The sequence below is a fragment of the Malaclemys terrapin genome, chromosome 3 (assembly GCF_027887155.1).
Source record: "Malaclemys terrapin pileata isolate rMalTer1 chromosome 3, rMalTer1.hap1, whole genome shotgun sequence".
Lineage (NCBI taxonomy): Eukaryota > Metazoa > Chordata > Testudines > Emydidae > Malaclemys > Malaclemys terrapin.
This window is the reverse complement of record NC_071507.1, coordinates 23,826,037-23,850,295: the sequence shown is the minus strand read 5'-3', so window position 1 is coordinate 23,850,295 and position 24,259 is coordinate 23,826,037.

Sequence of the window (24,259 nt, the reverse complement as noted above, 5' to 3'; positions counted from 1 at the left end):
CATTTCCGTCTCCTATGTCCATCTCCACCTCAGTCCAAGTGTGTACATTTTTAATATATAAGGCAACACCTCCTCCCTTTTTCCCCTGCCTATCCTTCCTGAGCAAGCTGTACCCCTCCACACCAACATTTCAATCATGTGTATTATCCCACCGAGTTTCTGTGATGCCAACAATGTCATAGTTGTATTTATTTATTAGCACTTCCAGTTCTTCCTGCTTATTACCCATACTTCTCGCATTTGTATGTAGGCATCTAAGATACTGGTTTGATCTTGCCTTCCAGTTTTGTCCTGACTCTCCTTTCTCTCTGCCAATATAGCCCACACTCCCTCTTGTTTCCAACCCATCTCCCAGGTCTCCATGTTCCCCACTTACCTGTGGGCTTTGCTCACCAGTCCCCGTCGAACCTAGTTTAAAGCCCTCCTCGCTAGGTTAGCCAGTCTGTGTCCAAATAGGGTCTTTCCCCTCCTCGAAAGGTGAACTGCCTAGCAGTCCTTCCTCGAATAGCATCCCGTGGTTGAGGAAGCCAAAGCCCTCCTGGCGACACCATCTTCGCAGCCAGGCATTCACCTCCATGATTCATCTGTCTCTGCCCAGGCCCCTACCTTTGACAGGAAGAATCGAAGAGAATACCACTTGCACTCCAAACTCCTTCACCCATACTCCCAGAGCCCTCTAGTCACTCTTGATCCGCTCAATGTCACACCTCACAGTATCATTTGTGCCCACGTGGATGAGTAGCATGGAGTAGTAGTCAGACGTCTGGATAATCCTCGACAATGCCTCTGTAACATTTCGGATACGGGCTCCTGGCAGGCAGCATACCTCCCGAGATGAAATGTCAGGGTGACAGATGGGTGCCTCCGTCCCCTTCAGCAGAGAGTCTCCGACCACTACTACCCTACGTTTCCTATTCGCAGTGGTGGCAGCAGACCTCCCAGCCTTAGGGGTACGAGGCTTCTCCTCCTTTACTGTAGGGGGTGATTCCTTCTCACCTGTATCAAGAAGAGCATAACGGTTACCTATTACCATGGCAGGAGGGTTCGGAGCAGGGGTGGAGCACTGCCTGCTACCAGAAGTAACCAGTTGCCAGTGTCCACCCTGAGCCATCTCCTCCTCCACCAGTGGTGTATCAGCAGTTCTGTGAACTGGGACAGCTACCTCAGCTGTCTCCATATGGACACTGTCCAGGAATTTCATTTATTTGTATTACTGCAGTATCTAGACATCATAGGTATGGACCAGGATCCCATTGTGCTAGGCACTGTACAAACACAGAAGAAAAAGACTCTCCTCCAAAGACTTCTCTGTGTGCCGAGCTCTGTTAGAAGCTATGGTGAACATGAATAAAATAGCCTGCTAATAACACTATATTCACCACTCCGATAGTCCAGTTTTACACCAGTATGGCTCCATTGATTTCCATGGAGTTACAACAGTGTACAACTAGAGTACAGCAGTGATTTATAAGGCCCACAGTACACAGTAGATGTATTGTTAGTAGCAAACTTGCACAGGCAGAGGGATTGGTTTTTGCCCGTTCTAAGGTGACTTTTTTTTTTTGGACATCCAATATACAATATACATCCTATATACAAATTAATTGGGCCAAAAAAAAAAACCCTTTGCCCTTGAACATTTAATTAGGAGATGCTCTTGGCAGTCACACCATGGGCTGCAAATTTTCTGGCTCTCTATTTGGCTTTTTAACAAGCCATTCGCTGTAAGAGAGGGAATAAGCAAGCTGCATTAATTGCTTTTAAATGTACAGCTGGCTTTGTCAAGTTGGCATCCAGCAGTGATATTACCTTGTTCTTCAGGAGATTGTTTTTCTTTAAGATGGCTCATTTGGAAGGGATTCTCTTTCCCGTGAAGGGAAGGAATGTGTGTCTCCTAAATGGAAGTCATGTGTAATCTGTGCACCAGCAGTTTGGTTGTGTTGATAGTAGCAAGACAGACCAGCTGAATGAAAGCTACAGAAGTTGAGCAAGCCAATGAATAGCAAAGTAGTGAACTTGCACTACAAAATCAGAAAACACACAGGGATTTTGCCAGACAAAGTAAATGAAATGAGAGCATATAGCGAGAGAGCAAGTGAAAAGAGAAGGCCCAGTCCTTGGGTCCTGATGAATTTTGGAGGGCAGGATCTAAAGTGCGAGCTTCAGAGCTGCTCTTAATTGCATCCATTGTAATGGGCCTCAAATGGCCATGCAGGCAGCCTGGACTCACTAAGGCACATCAAGACTTTGACCACACCTTCTTCCCCCAGTGACAGCTGTTAAGCCAAGGGATGGAAGAGGAGGGGTTTAGAACGTCCCTAGCTGGTCCTTCACCATTCAATGATTCCCTCAAACAGGAAGAGAATCCGCAGCTGACTGTGGGCCTTTTGTACCTGGAGTGAAGCAGCTAGGTTGTGGTGGGGGCCAAGTTCCTGCCCAAAGATGTATTGTAGCTAGAGAGTAGGGAGGGAAGGACCAGAGATAATAGAAGGATATATAAGTAAAATAGGGAAAAATAAGAAAGAACGAGAGGGAAGAACCCATGAAAAAGTCCCTTTTCCCCTTCACTAGTTTTTCATGCTTATCTTACAATTTAAATTGCTCTTTGCAAAATCTACAGATCAGTAAATAAAAACACCTAGCATGTGGTACCTTAGTAGCTATGTGAACCTGATAGGGAATTGCTTTAAAGGAACCCTTATTCATGTGGGGGTGGACTTTGTCATCTCTCTAGTATACTTTATTTTAGCAATTCACTTCTTTTTAGGATAATATGTTAAGTAGCTCTGGGTCTCTCTAAATCACAAGCAGTACTGATTAATTATTCTTGAACAAAACACTAATCTGCTTACTTGTTAATCTAATGTTGCCCCCTAGTGCATTTCCTATTATGGTCCTGCTCCTACCCCTATTAAAGTCAAAAGTAAGTACCTGTGATATAAGACAGTGTCCTTTTGGTTTAAAAAAAATATTGAGGATTCATGCATAGGCAGAGTATGACATTAGGGAGAATAAGGCCTGGTCTATGCTACACGGTTAGGTCGACACAAGGCAGTTTACTTTGACCTAATTGTTCATGTGTCTTCACTTAAATTTGGCTCCCACCAACATGAGTGCCCCGCTATGCTGACTTAATAATACCACCCCCCAGAGCAGCATTGAGTCATGGTTAATGTAGTTAGGTTGATGCAGTCTGAGTGTTACTGTGTTACTTACCTCAACCATTACTGGCCTCCAGCAGCTGTCCTACAATGCCCTATATGGACTGCTCTGATCACCACTGTGAACTCTACTGCCCAGGGGACAGGTAGACTGGAAGCCCCTCTCCCCTTTAAAGCCAAGCGGATTTTTGAAATTCTGTTTCCTGATTGCCCAGCTTGGCAAGCACACCTAGCATCTCTCCATTGTTAAGTGCCTGGAGTAGACAGGAGGTATTGGATCTCCTAGGCCTCTGGGGAGAGGAGGCTGTGCAGGCACTGCTCTGAACCAGCCATGGAAACATAGACATCTAAAAACAGATTGCTCAGGGGATGCAGAAGGGCTATGACAGGGACCACCAGCAGATTCACATGAAAGCAAAGGAGCTGCAGCAGCTGCAGAGAGGCCAACAATTGATCCAGTGCCTAGCCACAGACCTGCCACTTTTATAAAGAGCTGCATGCCAACCTCAGTGGAGACGCCACCATCACCCCCAACAGCACTGGATCCAGCTGCTCAGTGTTTTTTATTCCAACACAGTCCTGCCACCTGAGTCCGATGCAGGGGAAGAAACCTCGGGTAAGTATGCAGTTTGCTTTGAAATTACCGGGATGGCACCCTCATTTTCACTTGTGCTAAAAGAGGTGTTAGAACAACCCCATAGAATTGCTATCTACTTTTCATTCCCCCTCTACAGTTAGGGAGTTAATGTAGTTAGGTTGCCATGTGTACTAGCTTGTTTATGTGCCCCAGGATGTCCCATGAATACTCCATAGAGATCTCAATGAAACTTTCATGGAGGTACTCTGAAATCCTCTGCTGAAGTTTTCTGGGGAGGGCTGCCTTATTTCTACCACTGTGATAGGACACTTTCCCATACAACTCAGCAATGACTTCAGCAGGCACCATTGCAGTACACAGGCCAGCAGCATACGGGCCTGGGTGACATTGGGACACCAGCAACAGTTGTGCTTTCTCTGCCTCTGTTACCCTCAGGAGTGAGGAGATATCAGCTCAAATCACCACCAGTATTCAGTTCCATTGCCCTATACAACTAGAATCATGCAACTGAACTATTCCCTCCTCATTTCCCCAACCTCCAGAGGGACATACTCACCAGGGCTCAATCAGTCCCAAGAAGAAATGAGAATGTAGTGCTTACAACTTTTGGGGAGCAGGTGAGTGAGTTCAGCATCTTAAGCTTCGATATCAGCAGGTCCGGATTTACCTTACGCACCCCTAGGCACAGCATCTTCAGCCCCCCCCCCACACACACACATGAGGACCTGCCTGGAACCCCCCTTTCCACATCCCCAGGTGGCCCTGTGACACTTCCTCCCCCCAGCGTGTGGCCCCATGTGGCCCTGTGTGGCCCGCTCTGCCTCCTAACCTGGCTCTAAGAAGGCTGCTGTGACTTTTTACTTGAGGAAAATATGCACCTGTCACGTGCCTGCTAGCTGTTTGCTGCTGTAGATCAGCCAGCTCAGGCTGTTCTGGCACCATAGTGGCCTCTGGTGGCAAAAGGCAGAACTGCAGCACATTGTCTGTGGGGAAAAAAAGTCGACCTCCTTCAGACAAGAATTCTGCGCATGCTGCAAATGTCACCTAAGGAGAGGGGGCACAACGTGAGTCATATGAGGTGTCTCAGCATGGGGTGGGGTAGATCAGGAAACTCCTTCCTTCCCAAGAACTCCCGAACAGTGTGGCCAGTGGCAGCAAGGCAGTGAAATAGCCCAAAATACTGCAACTCACAACTGTTAATAAACCCCAGCAGCTGACAGCTAAAACTAACCCAATTGGGCTAGAAAGTCGCATACTGGCAATGCCTACTGTGCCTAATTAGAAATCTGGCCCTGGATATCAGTCATGAATACACTGACAATGGTACCTCTGTTGTATCTAGTATCAGAGGGGTAGCCATGTTAGTCTGAATCTGTAAAAAGCAACAGAGGGTCCTGTGGCACCTTTAAGACTAACAGAAGTATTGGGAGCATAAGCTTTTGTGGGTAAGAACCTCACTTCTTCAGATGCAAGTCTGACTTGCATCTGAAGAAGTGAGGTTCTTACCCACAAAAGCTTATGCACCCAATACTTCTGTTAGTCTTAAAGGTGCCACAGGGCCCTCTGTTGCTTTCTGTTGTATCTGCAGCTGCTGCCGTTGCAGCATTCAGGGTCTCCCTGCACACTCGTGGAATGCCTGAGTCAGATAAGGAGGAGAAAAGAGAGCTCAGGATGACCTGCAAGCCAATGCTGCATCAGAGAATGAGCTCAGGGCCTGGAGGATCACCCTTGAAGACAGCCTGGAAAAGATCATAGCGTGGAGAGGAAAAAGGCACTGGAAAAGGAGAGGCATGTGCAGCCACAACATCCTTGTGCTTCCCTAGCAACAACAGAGCTGGTCCAACAATCCCATCTTCTGTAGCCCATGAAAAAACTATATCAGGATCTTCCTAAACCCTCACCTCAACATACCACATGGTATCAGGTGTCAGTGCATGACCCTTACCACTCCACCCTGGGGAATATTACAGACAATCACAGCTTCACATACATGGACCCTGTGAAAGCCATGGTTGGTGTATTTCAGGTAACCTAAATATGCATGATTGTTCTTTCCCCTGTTCACTTAATTTATTAACATGTAAAGCTTAATAACATTTTAATTGTCGGTTCAAGTTACAGAATAAAATTTTGGAAAAAAAATATCTTTATTAGTTCATAACATATGCTGGCTGGTGCTGAGCAATTCTAACAGCTAACGATTACCCTTTACTGCACTGTGTCACACAACTCATAACATCATTCACAAACAATAGGAATAGGTGCATTGACAATGTTATACTCCTACATACACAGCAATCACTACAAGAGTCATATTGGGCCTCAAAAGAGCAAGGCCAGGTAGAGCACACTACAGCAACACTGCTGGCTCACCATTAAAATGGTTTTTCAAAGCCTCCCTGAGCTGTATAGCTCCATGTTGAACTCTTCTAATGGCTGTTCAAATTCATCAGTAGCTGCTCCACCTCCACCTTCCATAGAAACCCCCCCTCCCTTTGCTTCACAGATATTATGCAGGACACAGCAGACAGCTATAACCATTGGACCTTACTGAGAAAAATATCCCAATCTTGTAATTAAACAATGCCAGCAAACCTTCAAATGATCAATGGCACATTCAACTGTCATTTTGCACCTGCTGAGCCTGTAGCTGAAGTTCTCCTTCACCAGTGTACGGCTTCATGAGCCATGGGAGCAAGGGATAGACTGGGTCACCCAGTATTACTATTGGCATTTCAACATTCCCAATGTTGTCTGCTAGCTGGGAAAGAAAGTCCCTGCTTGTAGCTTTCTAAAGAGTCCACCTTCAGGGACCAGCCCACACTGATGTTGGTAAAGTGGCCCTGGTGATCCACCAGTGCTTGCATAACCGTAGAAAATCAGCCCTTTCTGTTGATGTACTCTGCAGCAAGGTGGTTTGGTGCCATGCCATCTATTATCCAACCACAGTTTGGGAACCCCATGCTGTATAACCATCCACTATGTCCTGCAGATTGATGAGAGTCACAGTACTGCATAGCAGGAGGCGATTAATTGCCCTGTACACTTGCATGACAACAGCCCCCGTGGTGAATTTTCTGACTGCAAATTGATTCCTGATTGACTGGTAGCAATCTGGTTTTGCAAGTTTCCACAATGTAATTGCCACTTATTTCTCAGCTGTCAATGCAGCTCTCATTTTGGTGTTGCTGCACCAGAGAGCTGGGGCAAGTTCAGCACAGAGATCCAGAAATGTGGCCTTGTGCATCTGAATGTTCTGCAGCTACTGCTTGTCATCCCAAATCTTCATTACAATATGATCCCATCAGCCAGTGCTTGTTTTCAGGGCCCAGAACCAGTGCTCCACCATCTCCAGCTGCTCTCTGTGAATGCCACCAATAACCTTGAATTGTTTATTTCTATGTCCCATAGTAACCTGTCCTCCAAGGAATTGTCATGTTCCCTGCTGCTCCTCTTGCAGCTCTGCAAATGCTGCAGGATCATATGTAGGGCCCTACCAAATTCACAGCCACGAAAAACGCATCATGGACTGTGAAATCTGATCTCCCCCGTGAAATCTGGCTATTATACCAGCGGGGCAAGGCTGGGGACGCCCCAGCCAAGGGCTTCTATGGTGGGCCGAGCTCCAGCTAGTCACAGCCTGGGCTGGGGAGGGACCGGAATTCCTCTTCTCCTGTAGGGGCTGCTCCCAGAGCTGGATCAGACCCACCTCTGGGAACCTCCTCCAGCTTTAGGAAGCACTAAAGCCGCTGGCTGGGAGGCCAACACTGAAGGTAACAAAGTGGCTGTCAGCCCCCGACCCAGGCAGGGAGGCTGCAGCTCCAGCTGTGAGCGCCTGACCCACGTGGAGACACTGTGGCTCCAGCTGTCACTCCCTGTGCAGAGAGGCTGTGGCTCTAGTTGTCACTCCTCTCCCACCTCACAGGAAAACTTAGATATATGGTAAACCACCCCTTATAACCTGTGACCCTCACTTCTGCGCTGCTGGCAGTAGCACTGGCTTTAGAGCTGGGTGCCTGGCCAGCAGCCGCTGCTCTCCAGCTACCCAGCTCTGAAGACCGTGCCTCTCTAGCAGCAGTGCAGAAGTGAGGGCAGCAATCCCATGACCCCCTTACAATAGCCTTGCGATCCCCTTTTGGGTCGGGACCTCCAAGCTTACAACAACCAGAAATTTCAGATATAAACAAGTGAAACCATGACATTGATTTTTTAAAATCCTATGACCATGAAATTGACCAAAATGGACCATGAATTTGGTAGGGCCCTAATCATATGCCCTGTGCTTTCAAGGCTCATGAAATGCAGTAATGCAGAGCTGTTCAGGCTCTGTGTTTCTGTCAGCAATGGCAGACAGCGAGGAGGGATTCATGAGTTTGTGGGATTTTGAATAGAAGGCGTTAAAATCATGGAATGCAGATCAAATTATGGGATGGAGAACATGGCAATATGGGAAGTTGACCCCAGGCTCCCAAGTACCCTTGTGCGACTCGTTTCGGCCCCCTCAGGCATTGCAAACACTTCCCAAAAGACCCTGCGCTGGATGGTGGCAAGTTGCACAGTGAGATACCTACCCTATGTGTATTGCATTCTGCACTGATACAAGCTCTCCTGGTGAGAACATGCACTGCCAACAGAAGGAGACAAGTATGCACGTGCACAAGCCACGTACTAACTTTGGCTTAGGTCGACATAACTTTGTAGTGTAGACATGGCCTAAGTACTATGGCATTCAGTGATCTCTCAGTGCTTAAGGTGCTAGCAAGAGCTCTGCTTTATTCTGTGTCTGGTTCAAACAGGCTGTTCTGGGCATCACAACAAGAGCTGCATAGTGCCCTGTCCAGACTCTATGTCTGGGAAGCTGAGTCTTTAAAGGCACAGATCCTAAAACCATAAGTACAAAGAACGAATGGTACAGCAACATGTCCCCTGCTGGATCCTTGATGTGAAGATTAATGCTTGTAGGCAAAAATTTTTTGCATGTGTTTGGAACATACTTGCTTTGCCTCAGATGTGTGACCCTTTGTTCCCCCATCAAGAAGGCACCAAAAAAACTGTCATATCCCATTATGAAAAGCATCCAGCTCAACTGACGTGAAGGAATGCAAATTTTTGAAGTGGCTGCATTTTCCACTGGGTATAGAAGTTTCACTGCAGGGTGCTGATTTCTCAGACTACTTGTACATACTATATAGTGCTTGGGAGAGCTTTGCTGAGCTTTTGCATCATTTTCAGGTGCTGCATCTAGATGCCTCTCAAGTTAATATTCATTATTCATGTCCTTTATCAGTCATTACCCTTTCTTTGTCCTCTGCTTGATTTTGATTCCAGATTCCAAATTCCCTAGTGTCTTTCAAGCATAAATGATCAAATGATATTCAAGGCACATTTGTAGATATTTGACTCTTGCTAACAACTTCATACATTCCAGCACTTTAATATTAATATTTCCTACAGACAAATTAGAAAAAAAATTATTATGGTTGTTTTGTCCTCACAATGAATAGTCTGCATTCTTTCTGCTCGGTTGGAGCTCTGACATTATTTCAACACTTTTAAGTCTCAGATATGCAATACGATGTGATAGCTCAATAGTTCTTTCTGCCTTTTATTTTGATTATCAGTTTGTAATAATATACTTTACTCTGTAATGCCCATTAACTACATGGATAGCATATTGTAAAGCTTCCTATAATTAAGGAATTATAATATGTTCGGGTTTTCCTTTGAAAATTGGCTTCAAAAGTTGTATACATGAGAATTTTCTCTTATTATCTTAGAGTAATTTTTTACTTATCAGCTGTTTCTTAATGTATATGACTTTAATCCTGAAAATTAATCTTATAGGACACAAAATACTAGCATTAAAAACTACACTTTACTGGTAATTAGAGATGGGGTAGAACCCATTGCCCTGTGGACTTCCCTTACCAGTATTGATAAGCAGATAAGTAATCTAATTTACATTATGCCCTAAAAATAGAACAGATTAGTGCCTGGTAGATCTGCAGCTCACCTGAAAATAAGTAGCAGCGAATGGAGCACGAGTATCATATCATCACCACTGTCAAAATATGTATTAAAATAGTATGCTGTGCCATGTGATTAATTATTAGGAAAACAAACAAATAAATGTGAGTGAAAATACATACTCCTTTCTATAAAGGAGATATCTGCATGCTATTTAAGCTGTAGAAAGTTCCATCATTGCAAAGGACCTGCTGAAAGTTAGACACGTTTATTATTCCACCACTACTTGTTATGAAATGCTGTCTGGAGCAGGAAAGGATTCTGCATGGTCTAAATGGAAATCAAGCAACTTTAGTCTATCATTATTGTAAAACAGAAAAGTAAGCATAATAAATGCTCTACCTTCAAAGACCAAACTAGTTCTTCGGGGCTTCCCTGAGGAAAAGTCCAAAGGAAAGGTAGAAGATATAGCTCAGTTCAGCCAAAGTTTTGAGGGTGGAGGAGGGAAGATGAAGCTCCTTCTAAGCCCTTCTCATTTGTTGGTGGGTCAGCAATGGTGCTGATGTGGAAAAATAATAATATGCACCCTACCCATTGACCATGTTTGGAACTACCTGAATTGTATTATTGTATGGAACACCTTCATTCAACTACTTTTACCATCATGTATTAGACATGTAGGGTCATGTAGGGCCATTTACATGGGGGGAGGGATAGCTCAGTGGTTTGAGCATTGGCCTGCTAAACCCAGGGTTGTGAGTTCAGCCCTTGAGAGGGCCACTTAGGGATCTGGGGCAAAATCAGTACTTGCTAGTGAAGGCAGGAGGCTGGACTCAATGACCTTTCAAGGTCCCTTCCAGTTCTAGGAAATGGGATATCTCCATTAATTTATCAGCTTTTGCAAACAGGGAGTTTGGAATGGGAGCAGGAAGGGAGCGCGGGTCCCTTGCAGGTTCTATCTTATACCCTTTATTCCCCTTAAAACCTATAGCCCAAACTACATTCAAAACTTCTTGCTTTAAACAACCCCTTCATTAACTAGGAGAAAATGCAGGCAGAAGCCCAGCTGCAGAGGGGGGCTATCCAGTTTATTGCACTGAGTGTAGCATGTATGATTACCTGCCCCGTGGGCGGGTGGCGTATGTGTGCATTCGGTGCAAGGAGCTCCTGGCCCTCAGAGACCACGTACAGACTCTGGAGGCAAGGGTGGCAGAACTGGAAGAGCTAAGGGAGGCAGAGAGGTATGTTGATGAGGCTTTCCGGGACACTGTAGAATTGTCCCACCTCCAGTCAGACAGCCCCTGTGCTGTTGAGGAGGATGAAAGGCCCATGGAAGCAGAGCAGTCAATGGGAGCAGAGGGAAACCTTCCCATAGTTGGAACCCTCCTTCTAGATGGTGCTGGGGTTGCCTCTCGCACTGAGGTTACCTCTCCAGGGGAGGGAACTCCAGTTGCTAGGAAAAAGGCAGGTATTAGTATTGGGAGATTCGATCATTAGAAACGTAGATAACTGGGTTTGTGATGACCGGGAAAACCGTATGGTGACTTGCATGCCTGGTGCGAAGGTTGCGGATCTCTCAAGGCATCTAGACAGACTTTTGTGTAGTGCTGGAGAGGAGCCGGTGGTCGTGGTACATGTAGGTACCAATGACATAGGGAAGGGTAGGAGAGATGTCCTGGAGGCCAAATTTAGGCTGCTAGGGAAGAGACTGAAATCCAGGACCTCTATGGTGGCATTCTCAGAAATGCTCCCAGTTCCACGCGCAGGGCCAGGTAGGCAGGCAGAGCTTCAGAGTCTCAATGCATGGATGAGACGATGGTGTAGAGAGGAGGGGTTTACATTCATTAGGAACTGGGGAAACTTCTGGAATGGGGGGAGCCTATATACAGGAAGGATGGGCTCCACCTAAACCAAAGTGAAACCAGACTGCTGGCACTAAACATTAAAATGGTTGTAGAGCAGTTTTTAAACTAGGAGATGGGGGAAAGCTGACTGCTGCAGAGGAGCATGTGGCTCGGACAGAGACTTCTCTTAGGGGGGAGTCTAATGATAGAGAACCTCCAGGTTATAGTCAGGAGCAGAGGATGGAAGAGGATAAAGTAGGGGCCAGATCAGATGATAAACATTCACATAAAAAAGAATCTGATACATCAGAAAAGGGCAGACAAATAAACAGTGACAAGTTTTTAAAGTGCTTGTACACAAATGCTAGAAGTCTAAATAATAAGATGGGTGAACTAGAGTGCCTTGTGATAAAGGAGGATATTGATATAATAGGCATCACAGAAACGTGGTGGACTGAGAGCAATCAATGGGACACAATCATTCCGGGGTACAAAATATATTGGAAGGACAGAACAGGTCGTGCGGAGGGGGAGTGGCAATATATGTGAAAGAAAATGTACAATCAAATGAAGTAAAAATCTTAAGCAAATCCGCATGTTCCATAGAATCTCTATGGATAGAAATTTCATGCTCTAATAAGAATATAACATTAGGGATCTATTATTGACCACCTGACCAGGACGGTGATAGTGATGATGAAATGCTAAGGGAAATTAGAGAGGCTATCAAAATTAAGAACTCAATAATAGTGGGGGATTTCAATTATCCCCATATTGATTGGGAACATTTCACTTCAGGACGAAATGCAGAGATAAAATTTCTCTATACTTTAAATGACTGCTTCATGGAGCAGCTGGTACGGGAACCCACAAGGGGAGAGGCAACTCTAGATTTAGTCCTGAGTGGAGCGCAGAAGTTGGTCCAAGAGGTAACTATAGCAGGACCGCTTGGAAATAGTGACCATAATACAATAGCGTTCAACATCCCTGTGGTGGGAAGAACATCTCAACAGCCCAACACTGTGGCATTTAATTTCAAAAGGGGGAACTATGCAAAAATGAGGGGGTTAGTTAAACAGAAGTTAAAAGGTACAGTGACTAAAGTGAAATCTCTGCAAGCTGCATGGGCGCTTTTTAAAGACACCATAATAGAAGCCCAACTTCAATGTATACCCCAAATTAAGAAACACAGTAAAAGAACTAAAAAAGAGCCACCGTGGCTTAACAACCATATAAAAGAAGCAGTGAGAGATAAAAAGACTTCCTTTAAAAAGTGGAAGTCAAATCCTAGTGACGCAAATAGAAAGGAGCATAAACGCTGCCAAATTAAGTGTAAGAATGTAATAAGAAAAGCCAAAGAGGAGTTTGAAGAATGGCTAGCCAAAAACTCCAAAGGTAATAACAAAATGTTTTTTAAGTACATCAGAAGCAGGAAGCCTGCTAAACAACCAGTGGGGCCCCTTGATGATTGAGATACAAAAGGAGCGCTTAAAGACGATAAAGTCATTGCGGAGAAACTCAATGGATTCTTTGCTTCAGTCTTCATGGCTGAGAATGTTAGGGAGATTCCCAAACCTGAGCCGGCTTTTGTAGGTGACAAATCTGAGGAACTGTCACGGATTAAAGTGTCACGAGAGGAGGTTTTGGAATTAATTGATAAACTTAACATTAACAAGTCACCGGGACCAGATGGCATTCACCCAAGAGTTCTGAAAGAACTCAAATGTGAAGTTGCGGAACTGTTAACTAAGGTTTGTAACCTGTCCTTTAAATCGGCTTCTGTATCCAATGACTGGAAGTTAGCTAATGCAACGCTAATATTTAAAAAGGGCTCTAGAAGTGATCCCGGCAATTACAGACGGTAAGTCTAACATCTGTACCGGGCAAATTAGTCGAAACAATAGTTAAGAATAAAATTGTCTGACACATAGAAAAACATAAACTGTTGAGCAATAGTCAACATGGTTTCTGTAAAGGGAAATCGTGTCTTACTAATCTATTAGAGTTCTTTGAAGGGGTCAACAAACATGTGGACAAGGGGGATCCAATGGACATACTGTACTTAGATTTCCAGAAAGCCTTTGACAAGGTCCCTCACCAAAGGCTCTTATGTAAATTAAGCTGCCATGGGATAAAAGGGAAGGTCTTTTCATGGATTGAGAACTGGTTAAAAGACAGGGAACAAAGGGTAGGAATAAATGGTAAATTCTCAGAATGGAGATGGGTAACTAGTGGTGTTCCCCAAGGGTCAGTCCTCGGGCCGATCCTATTCAACTTATTCATAAATGATCTGGAGAAAGGGGTAAACAGTGAGGTGGCAAAGTTTGCAGATGATACTAAACTGCTAAAGATAGTTAAGTCCAAAGCAGACTGTGAAGAACTTCAAAAAGATCTCACAAAACTAAGTGATTGGGCAACAAAATGGCAAATGAAATGTAATGTGGATAAATGTAAAGTAATGCACATTGGAAAAAATAACCCCAACTATACATACAATATGGTGGGGGCTAATTTAGCTACAACAAGTCAGGAAAAAGATCTTGGAGTCATCATGGATAGTTCTCTGAAAATGTCCACGCAGTGTGCAGAGGCGGTCAAAAAAAGCAAACAGGATGTTAGGAATCATTAAAAAGGGGATAGAAAATAAGACTGAGAATATATTATTGCCCATATATAAATCGATGGTACGCCTTCATCTCGAACACTGCATACAGATGTGGTCTCCTCATCTCAAAAAAGATATACTGGCACTAGAAAAGGTCAGAAAAGGGCAACTAAAATGATTAAGGGTTTGGAACTGGTCCCATATGAGGAGAGATTAAAGAGGCTAGGACTCTTCAGCTTGGAAAAGAGGAGACTAAAGAGGGATATGATAGAGGTATATAAAATCATGAGTGATGTGGAGAAAGTGGATAAGGAAAAGTTATTTACTTATTCCCATAATACAAGAACTAGGGGTCATCAAATGAAATTAATAGGGAGCAGGTTTAAAACAAATAAAAGGAAGTTCTTCTTCACACAGGGCACAGTCAACTTGTGGAACTCCTTACCTGAGAAGGTTGTGACGGCTAGGACTATAACAGAGTTTAAAAGAGAACTGGATAAATTCATGGTGGTTAAGTCCATTAATGGCAATTAGCCAGGATAGGTAAGGAATGGTGTCCCTAGCCTCTGTCTGTCAGAGGATGGAGATGGATGGCAGGAGAGAGATCACTTGATCATTGCCTGTTAGGTTCACTCCCTCTGGGGCACCTGGCATTGGCCACTGTCAGTAGATAGGATACTGGGCTAGATGGACCTTTGGTCTGACCCGGTACGGCCTTTCTTATGTTCTTATGTTCTTAATTTCATCCTTCATTTCATGAGATGTGAGACCCTTTGGTTCACATATGTAAGATTTCATAGTCAGGTGACATGTAGAAATAGTGTGATGACCCATCTTAAATTCATGTTAGAAGTCATACAGCTCCCTGTGTATTCTCCTTGACCAAAGGGCAAGCATGAAGAGCCAAAGCTGATGTTCAAATAGGTTTTCTTAAATGTAGTTATAAATGGAGAAAGCAGGAATCATTATACATACATTGGATGCACAATTATTCATATTACTAAAAAAGTATAAAGATTTATACATGTATCAGATACTGCCTAAAGATTCTCTGAACAATGTATCTAATTTGACTCATTCACCATAGAGACTAACAAATTTATTAGAGCATAATAAATTTGTTAGTCTCTAAGGTGCCACAAGTACTCCTGTTCTTTTTGCGGATACAGACTAACACAGCTGCTACTCTGAAACCTGTCATTCACCATGAATATAGACTTATTTGAATGAACAATAGCAAATGAAAGATCGTTTACCTAATGCATCATTTAGGTGTACTTTCCAAAAAATCTACTGCTAATATTTTACTCAGGGTACATCTACACTACAGCGGGGAGTCGATTTAAGATACGCAAATTCAGCTACGTGAATAGCGTAGCTGAATTCGACGTATCGCAGCCGACTTACCCCGTTGTGAGGATGGCGGCAAAATCGACTTTTGTGGCTTTTTGTCGGCGGCGCTTACTACCACCTCCGCTGGTGGAATTAGAGCGCCGATTCGGGGATCGATTGTCGCGTCCCAACAGGACGCGATAAATCGATCCCCGAGAGGTCGATTTCTACCCGCCGATTCAGGCGGGTAGTATAGACCAGACCTAATATTAGCCATGTCAATGTAAAGACATAAACAAGAATAGGGTACACAGCTTGGTATTATAATAATGTGCTATAAATTACCAATTAAATGTCATAATAATGGAAATAGACTCTTAAAGGATATATTGTGCTGATGGCTTTGTGAATGATCACTCCTATGTATATTATCTTTCCTATGATGTAGAATGTGCTACTTTAATTTATTATACAGTCTCTTGATCTCATTTTTGCACTGAGCCTCATGACAGTACACTTATCCAAGCTGAAACCCATTTTCTAGTCCTGATCTGATCTCTGGATTTAGTAAACCTGATCTTCAACTGGTGTAAAGCAGTCCATTGACATCGGTAGATTTATGCTGATTTACACCAGCTGAGGATCTGTAGTAAATTGACCAGCTGTGGACCATGAATTATGATAAAATAAATGGGCAAGGAAGAGATCTGAGTGGCCAGGGAAAGATGCAAAAAAGATTAATGAAAGTGCCTAGGAGTAGAGCTGTGTGGCAGTTTAATAACACAATTTACAGTCAGGTGAATAGCACTTGGTTTAATGTTTCATTACAAAGCTCAGAGCAGCTTTGCTAAGGTTCACAAACCTTGGATTCAGTTTTGAGCTTATGATCTGGGTTGGAAAACAGCATATGAAACTTGGTGGTTTGCTAGGGTAATCTTAGGGGGTAGAAACCAGAATGGAAGAAGATTAATCTCCTGTAAAACAGAATTACTAAGAGATAGGAGATACTTGGAACAGCTTACAAGGCAAAAATGTGAGGAGCACACAGTTCAATGCAAAAGGCAGGAACTGGAGAAACCTGGCGTCAGGTGAAGCTAAGACATTCTCATGACACCTATGTCTTTACATGTGTAAATAGTTCTTAGTAATAGGGAAGAAATTTCAGAATTCCCCAGGCTAGATCTTTGGCATGAAGGTATGCAGACAAATAGCAAGATTGTTTTCTTTTATAGGGTGTGAGTCTGAGCCCTGAATTTAGGTCGATATACTGACCTATTCTAGGTTTCAGAGTAGCAGCCATGTTAGTCTGTATCCTCTAATAAATTTGTTAGTCTCTAAGGTGCCACAAGTACTCCTGTTCTTTTGACCTATTCTAAACCATATCATAGCTGAGGGCTGGTCAAACTATTATCACTGGCTTCCATATCTGTGGCATTGAGTGGGGGGTCTGGAAGAGCAGAGAAACAAAGGCAAAGATCTGGAACTTGAAGGGCTTATGGTAACCCGGTGTGAGGAAGGACTTAAGTAAAAAAAAAAAAACCTCTTCAGGAGGCAAAGATTAAATGAGACTGAGTTAAAAATGGAATACCTCAGTAGTGGTTATAAGAGACAAGATAATATGTATACTTTAACATATAACATATTAGCAAAAGGGGAGATAGATAACTGGGGCCATTTCTCCTGGTCCTCTTTTATATATGTCCATATTAGGGTAATATTGGATTTCAGAACCGTAGACAGGTATTAGTAAATAATGATGCCTAAATGTCTAATCTGATCTGAGAACACCTGGAATGAGAGAGAAGAAAGGTCCAGAGATTAAATGAAATGACAAATTGCAACTTCATACTTAAAAAGCAACAGAGGGTCCTGTGGCACCTTTGAGACTAACAGAAGTATTGGGAGCATAAGCTTTCGTGGGTAAGAACCTCACTTCTTCAGATGCAAGTAATGGACATCTCCAGAGGCAGGTATAAATCAGTATGGAGATAACGAGATTAGTTCAATCAGGGAAGGTGAGGTGCTCTGCTAGCAGTTGAGGTGTGAACACCGAGGGAGGAGAAACTGCTTCTGTAGTTGGATAGCCATTCACAGTCTTTGTTTAATCCTGATCTGATGGTGTCAAATTTGCAAATGAACTGGAGCTCAGCAGTTTCTCTTTGGAGTCTGGTCCTGAAGTTTTTTTGCTGTAAGATGGCTACCTTTACATCTGCTATTGTGTGGCCAGGGAGGTTGAAGTGTTCTCCTACAGGTTTTTGTATATTGCTATTCCTGATATGTGACTTGTGTCCATTTATCCTCTTGTGTAGTGACTGTCCAGTTTGGCCAATGTACATAGCAGAGGGGCATTGCTGGCATATGACAGCATATATAACATTGGTGGACATGCAGGTGAATGAGCCGGTGATGTTGTAGCTGATCTAGTTAGGTCCTGTGATGGTGTTGCTGGTGTAGATATATGGGCAGAGTTGGCATTGAGGTTTGTTGCATGGGTTGGTTCCCGAGTTAGAGTTGTTATGGTGCGGTGCGTGGTTGCTGATGAGAATATGCTTAAGGTTGGCAGGTTGTCTGTGGGCGAGGACTGGCCTGCCTCCCAAGGTCTGTGAAAGTGAAGGATCATTGTCCAGGATGTGTTGTAGATCACTGATGATGCGTTGGAGAGGTTTAAGCTGAGGACTGTAGGTGATGGCCAGTGGAGTTCTGTTGGTTTCTCTTCTGGGCCTGTCTTGTAGCAGGAGGCTTCTGGGTACACGTCTGGCTCTGTTGATTTGTTTCTTTATTTCCTTGTGTGGGTATCGTAGTTTTGAGAATGCTTGGTATTATTTAACCTGCAGCCTGAAGCCCAACTAAAATGGCTCCTTATTTTCATCAATGCAGGGAAAGAGACAGAGGTTTAGTCACAAAGTGCTAACAAGTCATCCTCATAGAATTCCTCTCTTCTCACTGCTATTCCCTTGACCTCCTGAGAAGTGTATAGTGTCACAGACAAATGTTGAATAGGTAGTTCAAGAAAAGCAGCCATGACCCTGGGTAGGATCTGATGAGTCAGTTAAGAAATCTAAGATCATGTACCAGTTAACACTACCACTGCCCTATAGATGCTTCTAAAGCAGTGGGGGGATGGGCTTGCAGTTGAAGCTTTGGCTTAGAACTCAGGGAATCTGGATTCAATTCCCAAATCTACAAGGAATTTCTTATGTTACAATCTCTCTATGCCTCAGGTCTGTTAATGGGGATAATGGTGTTTCCCTAGCTCACAGGAAGTGTCGTGAGAACAAATTCATTGATGTCTGTGAGTGGCTCAGATACTATGGCAATGAGGACCATGTAAATATCTAGATATAGACAAATCTAAATATTTAAACAATTTAGAAATTTAGAAGAGACCTTTCATCAAAATAGAAATGAAACAATAGTATATTTTTTGTGAGGATTGACTCAAATTAACAACCTAAGATTCCAGGGAGTGCATTTCATGTTAAGGTCCTCCAAACATGGATTTTAGTCCAAACTCTCTCTCTTATTTTAAGAGGGGCAGTGGTGTCTGGGAGTTCTTAGCTTATGTATGAAGTTCCAATGAGCAGGCCATTTATCTCATCAGTACTATTCCTTTATTAGAAAAAAGTTAGTCACTTTGAATTAGTTCAGGCCAATAAAATGTTTAACAAATGTGTTCCCTCAAATCCAATTGAAATAAACATCAGTTTTCAGAAAGGCCATCATTAGTCAGTCACTCTGGTTTGTTCTAGCATTAACCAAATTACATTTTTCATAGGCCAGAGGGATAATTCCCAAACAGGCTTATAACTCCAGCTGGGTGTCCATGTCAAAATTCTTTCTCAAGGAGGATATACCTCTCCTAGACAGACTGCCTGATTTTAAGAAGAAAGTACAGAATTATAATCTGTTCCAGTTGAACCTTCTCAGTGTCCACATTAACCCCTCCCTTGGTGCTTGGGCTTGTGGAGTATAGAAACCCCATTACTTTCAGAAATACTCTTTTTCCTAGAATCAACAAATGCAATGATACCTATTGTAGCAATTTCAGTCCAGGAAGCTTCAGTGAAACTCAAATTTTAAGAACCATTTGCCTCTTTGGTAACTTTAGATACATTATTGATTTTTTTAAACAATACACTGCACAAAAGGCTGCCTGCTCCAAGAAATTCTAGGAACGAGAGCTAAGTGGCAAATGTCTCTGAAGCACAAGATAAATGTCCCTATCTGACAGATGTCCTCCCTTTCCACTACAAAACAAGCTGAGTCTTGCATTATTCAATTAATGCACAAACATGACAAAGAACATACTTCAGTGATCTAGAAACAAAATATTTGTTCTTTTCTTTTATTATGCCATTATATATGCTGGATGATCATTTCAAGTACAATACTTTGTTAATCAAAGATGAGGCAGTTGCCTTTCTCAAGGTCATTAAAGTTTAATGCATCCAACTGCTGATCGGGTAGCACCATCTCTTTGATGTTTTACATTTTTTCCTTATATTTGACAATTCATCAGCCATTTGTTTACGTTGTTTCTCTCAGTAAGTCATTGAATAAGTTTCAAAGTAACTTAATATGTGTAACCATACACATGAAAAAGTTCCTTGCATTATTAATTAAAAAAAAATCTCATTGACCAGTGATCATCCTTTGATGGATATGTTAAATAAGCATCTTTTTACAGCTGCTGTTCAGAAGAGTTGTGAGCTCCTGAATTTCTCAGTGATCACAAATACATTGTTATTAATTTGGTAAGCTTATTACTCTGAGCTAATATGTACTTTAAACTCATTATTATACATACACAACTGGTCAATAATATTCTTCCTCAATGGACAAAGCAGTTCAAAATACGAAAAAGCTTAGTTTAGAGAGACATGATTTTCCTAAATTTGGCTAAATCCCCTCTCTCCCTAATTCAAAACAGGATTTAAAAATAAATCTAAGTGTGCATACCAAAACCAAGATCATTAGTTACATCAAAATGCAGCTCTACTTTGACAAATGTTTATGTAAAAAATGGTTGTGTATGTATCCATATCTGTCTCTCGGTGACTTCCATATCACATATCCTAAAACAGCTTTGCAAAGCTAATCTGGATTCTGAAGCTCAAGATGGATTCTTTTCTGCTCATACATGTTCATCAGTGATTTAACATCTGCAGGACATATTAAGCCTTTGCAAACCCATTATCTCCAAATTATGTCCTCAATGATAGCTGTGAAGCCCCCTCGCTTTTAATAGGAATGCACAGATGAAACTGATTGGAACTTAGTAAACAGTTTTATTGATGGTACCAGATTATCAGCACGTGCAGGGGTGGAGAGTTATATGGGCCTGTGATGCCCATGCTCCAGCAAAATTCAGGGCCTGGGCCAGGCTCCACCAATGTTCAAAGCCAGGTCTCTCTTCCAGCCCTGCCTGCCACGCCCGCACGCCTCCCCCGAGCGTCCCTGCCTGCACCCTGGGCAGCAGGCGGCTGCCCACTGCAGCTCCACGCTGCACTCTGCTCTGTCGGCTCCTGGCATCAACTGCCTCTGTAGGGTCCTAGCACCCTCCCAACCACTAGTGCCAGGGCAGGCTGACCCAGGCTGACCATGACCCTGCCCTTCTGCCTCAGACGGACCGACCCTTCCCTTTTCTGGCAGGACCTGCGCCAGCATAGACCATTCCTATCCTATGCTGGGCACGGGGCAGCCCCATCCCCCACCCCCAGTGAGGCTACAATGAGGGGCAGCAGCAGGGGAGGAGGTACACACGTGATGGCAGCCCCCTCCCCCCCGGCACCCACCAGAGGGGAGGCAAGGGGGCTTCCTGGACCTGAGAGGGGCCCTAGGAGCATGTGCAGTTACAGCAGTGCAGGGTGAGTGTGCTGCTGGGGAGGAGGGGAAGGAAGGGGGCCCCCTCCCTCGGAGATCACTGTTGCCAGTGGGGAGAGGGCTGGGGGGAGTCCTCCTCTCTGGCCCCAGCCCTGGGGCAGCCTGCCTGCACCCCAAACTCCTCATCCTTGGCCCCACTCCGCCCCAGAGCCCACACCCCCAGCCAGAGCCCTCACCCCCCATCCTAACCCTCTGCCCCTGCCCTGAGCCCCCTCCTGCACCATGAACCCCTCATCCCTGACCCCTCCCCACAGCTATCACCCCTGCACCCCAACCCACTGCCCAAACCCCTCCCACACCCCAAACCCCTCATCACCAGCCCCACCCCAGAGCCCTCACATTTTTACATTATTTAAAAAAATATATATTGGCTTACAAGGCAGGTGTGTGTGGGGGGGAGGGCAGGACTTGGACCCATACTGTGCACCACCAAAAATTATGCAAACCCGCCACCCCTGAGCTGGTGTATATCAGAAAAGCTCCATTGTGTGGGATCTGCAGTGCTAACAAGAGTAAAAAGTATTATTTTAAGCAAACATAAGCAAACACGATTCTGAATACACTTAGGAGGCAGATTTGTGCCATTTTGACAAAGCTACTTTTCAGAGAAGTATTGCAGTTTAAATTCCACAGAAATTTCATCTTTAGAAAATAGGTTACATAAGATTTCTGAACTCTGTTAAACAAAAGACTATTATAATCCATCATCATCATTTGTGCTACACCAGTAGCCAAAGACTGCAGTCAGGGGCACAGTGATGGCTCAGAAAGATTATCATAGTAACAGCATTTTGGATGCAGAGGTCAGGAATAGGAGAAAGAAAGTGGCTGCAGTAGTCAAGAATGGGGACCATGAGGGGCTCAATTAGTGTTTTAAGCATGGGAGAAAAAGAAAAAGTCAGATTTTAGAGGTGTGGTGGAGGAAGAAGCAGAAATATTTGGGTTGTGTAGGGCTAGTGAGAGGAGAGGTCAAACACTAGCACCCAGTTTATGGGCCTGAGTACCGAAAACCAAAAAGTGTATAGAGTGTATTTCCCAAAGGACATCACATTGCAATATACAAATCAAAATTTGTAATTCTGGATTGCTTTCTGCACTTTCAGAATGAACCCTTTTCTTCTCTTCTGCTTTTCTTTGGAGAGTTTGGAGACTTTTTACAGGCATCACAATCAAAGCACTAAGCTAATAATGTTAGGTATAATATTTCCTTCCCCTTTTCCTGCACCTCAGCTTAGCTCTCTGCTAGGGTATAGACTAGAGTTTAATCTTCTCAGGACTTTGATCTCTCTCCATATCATAAGAGTTAAATCTCTGAAAGAACAAAAGTGACACAATGTCTAAAAGCAAAAACATTACTAAATTTATCTGTGTATTTGTGACAGACCCAGACCAGTGGGGTACAGGAGTCTGGTAAAGGGCAAATATACTGGTCACTGGATGAGTAGTTTTCTGTTCCCTGAGTGACCAGAGCAGAGGCGGCACTAGAGTAATCAGGAACCTGCTAGAACCAAGTTAAGGCAGGCAGCCTAATTAGGACACCTGGAGCCAATTAAGAAGAAGCTGCTAAAATCAATTAAGGCAGGCTAATCAGGGCACCTGGGTTTTAAAAAGGAGCTCACTTCAGATTGTGGTGCAAGGGTGAGGAGCTGGGAGCAAGAGGCACAAGGAGCTGAGAGGGTGTGCTGCTGGAGGACTGAGGAGCACAAGCATTATCAGACATCAGGAGGAAGGCCCGGTGGTGAGAATAAGGAGGGTGTTTGGAGGAGGCCATGGGGAAGTAGCCCAGGGAGTTGTAGCTGTAGCTGTCATACAGCTGTTACAGGAGGCACTATAGGCAGCTACAGTCCACAGGGCCCTGGGCTGGAACTCGGAGTAGAGGGCAGGCCTGGGTTCCCCCAAAACCTCCCAATTGACCTGGACTGTGGGTTCTTCCAGAGGGGAAGGTCTCTGGGCTGTTCCCCAACCCACATGGTGAATCTCTGAGGCAAGAAAATCCGCCAATAAGCGCAGGACCCACCAAGATAGAGGAGGAACTTTGTCACACTGGTGTTAGAAGTGGGATCTTGGGGTGCACAGCATGGCGGAAGAAGGAGGGTGATTTAAAAAAAAACAAAAAGGGAGAGGGTTTATTTTTTTTCACCACAATGGATGATGTAGTGCGGGCACTGATACAAGCTATGGTGGCCCAGCAGGAGGCTACATGTGTCCAGGCAGCCGCCCAACAGGAGGCAGTGCGACTGCAGCAAGAGACTAATCGCCTGCTGATGGACCAGGCTGCTCAAGATGGAGCTATGTTGCGGGACCTGGTAAACCAGGTAAAGTCCCTTACAGAGCTGAATCGCTGCCATGATGGGACATGGCTCATACGGGCCAGCCATTGGCTGCAGAAAATTACATGGGAGGATGATGTAGAGGCATACCTTGTGGCCTTTGAGAGGACAGCCCTACGGGAGGCCTGGCCTTGAGATCAGTGGTCTGGCATCCTTGCCCCATTCCTGTGTGGGGAGGCCCAGAAGGCCTACCATGAGCTGACTGAAGAGGCTGCGGCAGACTACCCCCAGCTGAAAGCAGAGATCCTGGCCACATCTGGGGTAATGACAGCAGTGCAGGCCCAGCAGTATCACGGTTGGAGGTACCAGGAAGACAAAATCCCGCAGTCCCAATTGTATGACCTCATCCATCTCACACGGAAGTGGTTGCAAACAGAGTCCCAGAGTCTGGAAGAGATACTAGCGGTTCTGGTCATCGACCAATAGATGAGGGGACTACCACCAGACCTTCATGCCTGGGTAAGCCAGAATAAACCCACCACCTATGATGAGGTTGTTGCCCTGGTAGAGAGGCGAAGGACAGCGAGGGAGCTGACCCG